This window comes from Rattus norvegicus, chromosome 2 (genome assembly GCF_021556685.1).
Source record: "Rattus norvegicus strain SHRSP/BbbUtx chromosome 2, alternate assembly SHRSP_T2T, whole genome shotgun sequence".
Classification (NCBI taxonomy): Eukaryota; Metazoa; Chordata; class Mammalia; order Rodentia; family Muridae; genus Rattus; species Rattus norvegicus.
In genome coordinates this window covers 139,475,001-139,483,486 of record NC_141535.1, presented here as the reverse complement: position 1 = coordinate 139,483,486, position 8,486 = coordinate 139,475,001, and the positions used below count along the sequence as shown (strand labels likewise).

Below are 8,486 nucleotides of genomic sequence, written 5' to 3'. Positions count from 1 at the left end.
AATCCCCTCAAAAGAACAAAGTAGTTGTAAAGATAGAACATAACACACGTGGTGAAGCAGTATCTATAAAATCAGAACACAGAGTAGCTGAACACAGGCCCACTGTTTGAAGACAGAATGAAATTAAACATCCAGTCTTATCAATGGTGAATTTTTCATCTTTACACTTTAAATAATGTGAGGGATAATGGGCTCATGTTTGTAGCAAAAATCTAACAAGAAGTCACAAGTGGTGTCACAAACCTGGAATTCTAGAGCTCAAGAGGCTGAGAGGCACTAGGCTGGCAAGGTCAAGGCTATGTATGCATCACTCAACCATTGTTCTATTGATTACTATAGATTGCATCACATCGTCCAGATGATACATAATCTCCCAAAATATGACAGTGAGTGACATTTCTGTAAGCTCTGTTCCTCCTGGACATACACCTTTAACTCTGAGGACAAAGACGATGTTTAATTTTAAGTCACAGTCACATAATTTGATAGTATGAATGAATAAATTTCAGGTTGGGTAAATGAGCAGAGTAAGTGGAACGGATTGGCTAGAATCTAGACAGGGCGATAAAGAAGGGAGAAGTTTGGCTCAACAGGGAAGGCATGGCAGAACAGGAAAGAAAATGGAGAAGAACAGAGGGGGGAAAGAAAAATAACCAAGCAAAGTATTGCATGCTACTTCTGTGTGAGGCGATTTTAAGAACAAGGTAACTAAACTTGCAAAGATTCTACCAAGCACAGAGGCTCAGATGATTCTCACAGATTCAGAGGCTTAGGGAAGGAATAAGAATCAAGACCTAAGGGGTTGGGGATTTAGCTCAGTGGTAGAGCGCTTGCCTAGCAAGCGCAAGGCCCTGGGTTCAGTCCCCAGCTCCGAAAAAAAGAAAAAGAAAAAAAAGAATCAAGACCTAAGAAAGAGTTAGAATAAGGGGAACAGGATGTCCTCTGTCCTCCACTCTACCAAAACAATGTTAATGAAAACAGGGTTCGTAATTTAAGATGGTACTGAAGGACCCTAGTTCTTACTGAAGTGTAAGAGCTATTAAGAGGCTTGGCCTGGTAGAAAGTAGGTAGGTTATGGAGTTCCTGTGAAGGACCCTAAGGGCTTTCCACTAGCTTTATACCCACTGCCTCAGGTCAAGATTAGGCCAAGTATCAGCTTCCCACCTCGGGTCAAAACTTGCTCCACCCACAGTTCTTGGGAGGAGCAAGGACATTCTTGAAAGACTGCAGAATGTACTGACTGATAGTCACCTGACACCCCCTGGTCCCAGATTGAGCTCGAAAGCATGTCATAGGCTTGCTAACCAATAGATTCAAAGGTCAATATGCTTAGCCAATAAGTTTAAACTGTAACCTTGCTGATGTAATCTGTATCCCTAAAAAGTATAAAAACTGTTTGTTATAGCCATTCGGGGTTGCCTTCTAGTCACTCGACAGGAGGGCCTGATTGAAGGTCAACCCCTGTGTACCAGAAAATAAACCTCTTGCAGTTGCATTGAACTTTGTTCTCACTTAAGGGGCGGAGGCAGGGGAGGGTGCGGGGGGAGGGGGAGGTCTCCCGATAGTTAAGACTTACTTCGAACCTTACAGTGCCAGGCCTTCACAGATGTTAAATTTTCATTTGACTTTCATTTTAAAATAAGAGAATTAAGATTGTAGGTAAATTGAAAGAAGAAGTGGAGAGTTATCCGGACTGAGCGCAGGAACCGGAAGTAGAATCTCAAACGACAGAAGAGAAGGAAATGTGAACGTCGATGCGGGGGAGACGAGATTGCTCTGAAAAAGACTGCAGGGTGAGAGGGGGAAGAAAGGTAGGCAAGAGAACTCCACTATGCCAGAAGGAAAAAGTGGGGGCGTTGCATTCAATCAGTGTCGCTAGAGAGAGCTAAAGGTGAAGCTCCCATCTGTGTTGCACATGAACAGACAGCTTCCCAGGGATGTAACAGAATCAACGGTACAGGTTCTCATGACATTTAGAAAATCTTTTCAGACACCCAAGGCACCCTGTTTGAGCTTTTGATTATCTTCATGTTTTAATATTATAATTACCGTGTGTCAGTGCTCTATTTAAAATGTTAATTATTGAAGCTCAGAGGAAACTGATTCCTATGCATCTGTAATTTCATACAATATAATTTTAGAACTCGAACTATTTTTATATTATCTTGTTAGTCATGGAAACACAGCTGAGAGTCTATGGACTTGTAGTTTTCATTTTCAATGGGCTTTTAAAGATAATCTTCATTTTTAAAGCAGCCTTGTTACTGAATATGCATTTATCTGAAATAAATCAAATCGCCTCTGGTGGAGTGAGACTGTTCAGACAGTTTGCATAAGCATATTTTAACAACTAGAGTGTATCCTGCAAAGCAAAGGGTTTTTTTTGTTGTTGTTGTTTTGTTTATTTTTTATCAAATTGTTCATTAAGGTCATTCTCAACCATCACCACCATAAGATTAGAACATTTTAAGTCATGGAGGTTCTATTGATTTCTCTTGATCTGCTTCAATGCCATCCCACAGGCCTGCCCAGCCATCCTGGGTAAATCTGATTCACTGCAAAGGGAATTTCCTGGCTAACCATGGCTTAGTTTGGTTCACCAAGCATTCCCACAGCACAGGCAAGGCTGCATCAGGAGAACAGACAGCTGTTCTAAGAAAATACAGCAAGAACTTAATGTAGAGTTGTAGTAGAATTTAGTATTTTTGAAAGGATTTTATACAATCATTTGGAAAAAGAAGGCATTCAGTGAAAAGTGCTATCTATTTTCTGTTTGTTTGTGTGTGATGCACATACATGGGGGGGGGGTGAGGCATATATACCTGTCTGTGTTCACATGTGCCAAGGCCAGAGGAGGAGTCAGGGGTCCTACTCAGTCACTTTTTGCCCTGTAGCCTGGAGGAGCCTCTCACTAGACCTGAAACTGAGTTGCTAGTTAGTAAGCCCTGGCTATCCTCCTGTTTCCACGCACACCCCCTCTTCCAACCCTGCTGTAGTTGTAGGTATCCCAGGTCATTTGTGGCTATTTTTCATGGCTGCTGGGGATATAGTCTCATATATTTGCATCCTTATCCACCGGGACCTCTCCAGTCCCTGCTTCCTGTTATGGAGACAGGGCTCTGAATGTATCTCAGACTCATCTTTCTCTTTCTCTTTCTCTTTTTTTAAATGAACTTTTCTTTAAATGTGTGTGTGGAGGGGAGGGAAGGTTATCATGGCATGAGTGTGGAGATCAGATCACTCTGAACAACTTAGGCAATCGCAACCGTGTGGAGATCGAACTTTGCTTAAGTGGTGTCCAAGCCTTTGTTCCTGAGGTGTGAGCCATGGGCCTTGGGCAGGGTCTAAACAAGACCTTGGCCTGGCCTCTCTTTCCTGCTGGCTAGAGGGGGACAGTTGTTATGAGTCAGGAGCTCTCTGAGATTAAGTTTGGGTTGTGGTGTAGTTGATGAAGGCCAAGGAGAAAGCTGAGACATTCTTTATGCAAAAGGCCATTACATAAATACTAGGAAAACTCCCAGGCTTGACCAGTGGGGAGGGCAGGGGCAGGGTTATTTCAGGGCAGGGACAGAGGATGGGTCAGCGACGTCCTCAGGGGCGATGCTCAGCGGATGTTTTATTTGCAGCACGCTGGTGTGTGCACTTCTCCCCTTTCCCACCTCCCCCACTGCTTACTGAGAATAGTCCAGGAAGTAACTTCTCTCATTAATTTTCAAGGCATTGGAAGGAGAGCGACGGTGTGCGAGCTCCCTCTTCTTCTCTGATTCTTGCCTAAACGAAGTTTCATTTATTCTGTTTGTTCCTAACTGATCAGGACAAAGGCAAATGAGGATTGCGAGCGTTTAGTCCAGGGAAGGAGAGATGTCAGGCAGTTCTGGGACATCATACTTTTTCTTAATAATAATAAGCATCATTATAAATGGTTCTCAGTTGTGGCATTACGAACGCAAAGGAACAGCTTCAGAACCACAGGACTTTGTCACCTGTCTTGGAGTTCTGCACTCAATGTGCAATTAATGTGTAAAACACACACCACAGCTTTCCTCCCTGAGTGATGGTAGAATTGTCTTCAGCTCAGAAAAATAAGGCAAAGCCATGTACTAATCTATTCTACCAATGGTATGTTTTATTTAAGCTTCCCCGACCCTGCTCATTAGTGCTTGAGTATATCAGATTGTCTGTCGAGCAGAAATCTTGGCAATTGTTCCAAGAAAAGGGAGTCCATCCAAGTTGCCTCGAACATTACAGTTTATAGCCTGAGTATGTTAGGTGCTGTATCTGATGGATGATGGCCTCTGTGAGGCCAGTTCTTCCATTTGATTTATACGGTTGTGAGTGGTCATTTTTATATATGCACAATAATTTTTTCAAAGAAACTGACTTTAAAACACGTTAAGCATTTCTCAAATGGCATGTACATTAGTTCACAGAGATTTTAAAATGTAAATAGAGCTTTGATCTCATAGAACGCTTGATGTGTCAGAGAACAAATATAAAGGAGTATGCATTGCACCTGTCATTTCTACACACACACACACTCACACATACACATGTACACACATGCATGAATACACACACACACACACACACACACACACACACATCCTTCCAGCTCCTACCCAGAGATGAATCTGGAAGTCTCATACCTTGGAACTAACATACTGTCCTCTCTCAGGTGTCTGCCCACCCTGTGTTTCTATCAGTATTTGGGGATGTATTACCTAATTTTTCATGCACTGAAGTCACTAAATGCAAAGCAGTGGACCCTGAGTGACTCCGCTGTTGTTCTCTCTGTATCTGTTGCTTCTCGGCAGCCATGAAAGATTAGCACTGATCACAGGGGCGTGCTGGCTATGACGATGAAGGCATCTGTCTGGTCAGTGTTACCCCGCTTTGTGCCTCTCAAACAAATGTCTGCCTGGCAGCTCTCTGTGGTGTGCTTTCCACTGTGTACAGGCTGGTGCTACCAACTGAGAATATTCTGGGGGGGGGGTGTTGAGAATATGCTGGTGTGTCAGGAAAAAAAATCACAGGACGTTTGGAAACCTAACAATAAATCTGAAAATGCAAAATCTTTGAACAGTAAAACAAATACAACGTGGGGGTTATTTTCAGTAATTTCTTTTAAATCTCAGAATTTTATCTCAGGACATCTGGACTTTATGTTAGGGGGAAAAACTTCAGGTGTACAAGTCTCAACTTTGTAGGAAGTTTGATGTTAGCTCACAAAAATATCATACATACAGGGCCTTTGCATTAATTGTAACTTTAATTAAAATATGCATGTTTTGCTTTGACTAAGGTTGTCTGCTTGTGTAGCATTGGCCTTCTGTCTGTCTAGGCTCCGTGTTTTTATATAGCTCGTGTTGCTTTCTATTTACAAGACTTCCAAGTCAAGCTTTGCACCCTGCTTTTCTTTCAACATGTATTAAATTGAAATAAATGAAGTGTTTATGACAAAGTAGTGCTGGATATTTTTATCACATTTCTCTGCATGATTTAAAGATAAGAGGCCCACATAATATCCGTCACACACTGGTAAGGAACAAGTAAATCACTCCCATGGATGCGATGTCACTAGAAAGGGCTCGGGGATGAAGCCCACTTGGAGTCAGGGAATACTGCAGGCCGTTTATCTTTGTACGATCCCAAAGTCAATGATGAGACACAATGTCAAAAAGTTGGAATCCATGCTGTGTTTTATCCTGCTTGTTACAATCCTCCTGTGGATATGAAACATGACCATGAAAGGAGAACCACAGATGATCCTGGAAAGCTTAGTAGTCCCTGTGTCAAAAATGTAAATGTGGGGCTGGAGAGATGGCTCAGTGGTTAAGATCACTGACTGCTCTTCCAGAGGTCCTGAGTTCAAATCCCAACAACTACATGGTGGCTCACAACCATCTGTAATGAGATCTGATGCCCTCTTCTGGTGCGTCTAAAGACAGCTACACTGTACTTATATATAATAAATAAATAAATCTTAAAAAATGAAATAAAAGCACCATGCATTCTTTAAAAAAATGTAAATGTGATACTAGGCATAAGAGAAACATCTTAAAGTAAAAAGGCATATTTTCTAATTTGTATTTTTTAAGTATTGTTCTTATCAAACTCTATAATAGACCCCAGAAGAGCAGGGGTCGGGGAAAAAGGAATATTGGAATGTTCTATAGTTTGACCATTGAGGCTGGGATTCTGAGGAATCAGTAAAGGGTGGTTAGACTCAAAAACATCTTAAAGGCAAATCTGGAAGCTGGGTGTGATAGTATGTGACTGTTCTGGGAGGCGGAGGCAAGAGGATCAGTGGTCAACATCATCTTCAGGTACATAACAAACCTGATGTCAACCTGGGCTATGTGGAATCTTGCCACAAAGTAAGACAAAACCAAACCAGGGATTCAGAGAGATGGCTTTCTGGGTAAAGTGCTTGCTGTACAAACATGAGTCCCTGAGTTCAATTTTCTAGCATCCATGTAAAATACTGGATGAGGGAGGAGTTGGAACGGGACTGGCAGAGGCAGGCAGGCAGATGATCTGCTATCACCCCTTCCTCCCAGATCCATTCTGAAACTGCTCATCAGCAGTTTTTCTCAGCTTCTACAGTTCCACTACTCAAACTAACAAAAGCTAACAAATCAAGACAACCAAGACCCCAGAGTAAACTAATTAAAAGAAAACTACCCTACTCTTTCCAGCTTAGATTTTTTTCAATGTAGCTGTTTTATTTTTTTTAAGTATTTGTTTTGTGAATGAATATTTTCCCACAGAGGGTACCCCCCTTTGTTACTGTTATTTATCCCTTTCTGAATGTGATATTTTGTTTCATTTTACTTCGTCATTGTATTAGGACTTGCCCTGTGTGCAGTTGACATACCTGTGGCCTCTCTGCCTCCTGCCTGGGTCTCTTCTAGGAAGCCCTGGCAAGATCTTTGCCTGCTCCTGTCACTGTGTCACTACACACAGCGTTTCAAGTGTCCGCTTTAGTTTCTTCTTTTTTTTTTTTGAGAAAAAAAAAGGTTTGTTTGGTTTATACTTCATCACTGAAGAAATTCAGGACAGAAACTCTATCAGGAAAGAATTTTGGAGACAGGAGCTGCTGCAGAGTCCATAGAGGAGTGTGTCTCACTGGGTTGCTTTCTTTAGCTTTCTTTCTTTTTTAAAAAAATTTTTTATTAGATATATTTCTTTACTTACGTTTCAAATGTTATTCCCCTTCCTGGTTTCCTGTCCTTAACCCCCCATCTCCTCCCTTCCCCCTCCCACATACGGGTATTCCCCCATCCATCCCCCTTACTGCTCCCTCATATTCCCGGGCACTGGGGGTCCAACCTTGTCAGGACCAAGGGTTTCCCCTTCCACTGGTGTCCCAACAAGGCTATTCTCTGCTACATGTGGAGTTGGAGCCCTGGGTCAGTCCAGGTACAGTCTTTGGGAGTTTCCTTTTCTTTTTTTTCTTTCTTTTTTCCCCCCATCTTTATTAAATTGGGTATTTCTTATTTACATTTCAAATGTTATTCCCTTTCCCGGTTTCCATGCCAACATTCCCCTAACCCCTCCCCCTCCCCTTCTATATGGGTGTTCCCCTCCCAATTCTCCACCCATTGCCGCCCTCCCTCCCAAGAATCCCGAACACTGGGGGTTTAGCCTGGGCAGGACCAAGGGCTTCCCCTTCCCCTGGTGCTCTTACTAGGCTATTTATTGCTACCTATGAGGTTGGAGCCCAGGGTCAGTCCATGTACAGTCTTTGGTTAGTGGCTTAGTTCCTGGAAGCTCTGGTTCCTTGGCATTGTTGTTCATATGGTGTCTTGAACCCCTTCAGCTCTTCCGGTCCTTTCTCTGATTCCTTCAACAGGGGTCCCATTCTCAGTTCAGTGGTTTGCTGCTGGCATTTGCAATTTCCTATGGCATTTGCCTTATTCTGGCTGTGTCTCTCAGGAGAGATCTACATCCTGTTCCTGTCAGCCTGCACTTCTTTGCTTCATCCATCTTGTCTAATTGGGTGGCTGTATATGTATGGGCCACATATGGGGCAGGCTCTGAATGGGTGTTCCTTCAGCCTCTGTTCTAAATTTTGCCTCCCTATCCCCTTCTTTGGGAGTTTCTTAATGGAACTAGGATCAGTTCCTGAACACAGCCTTTTTCCCTTCTCAGAAACAGAGCAGTATTTTGTTGTTGTTGTTTGTTTTTTGGTGTGTGTGTGTGTGTGTGTGTGTGTGTGTGTGTGTGTGTGTGTGTGTTTTGTTGTTATTGTTGTTGTTATTCATTTGTTTTTGTTTTTTGGCAGATTCTTGTTTCTTCCCCAAAACCTCAAGTTGCCTCCAAATTGTAACTACCAATATACCATCTTCACACCTCAAGCAATCACCCTCTGCCTCACCTTCGTGTTACAGTTAAAAGATTAAACTTTAAAAAGGAATACTGAGGTCACCCACACTGGTTCAGTAGAAACAAAAGGATTTAAAAATGCATTCCCCCTTTATCTA

At 42.4% G+C, this 8,486-nt stretch overlaps 1 long non-coding RNA gene across 1 annotated transcript in view; it reads left to right on the top strand.

Annotated features, from left to right (window-relative positions):
- Positions 1-1,620: 1,620 nt before the first annotated feature.
- The window catches only part of LOC102549721 (uncharacterized), a 48,314-nt gene continuing 41,448 nt past the window's right edge, over positions 1,621-8,486 (top strand). The window contains exon 1 of the long non-coding RNA XR_015671660.1: positions 1,621-1,811. This is a non-coding gene — a long non-coding RNA (uncharacterized LOC102549721). The remainder of the gene's footprint in view (positions 1,812-8,486) is intronic.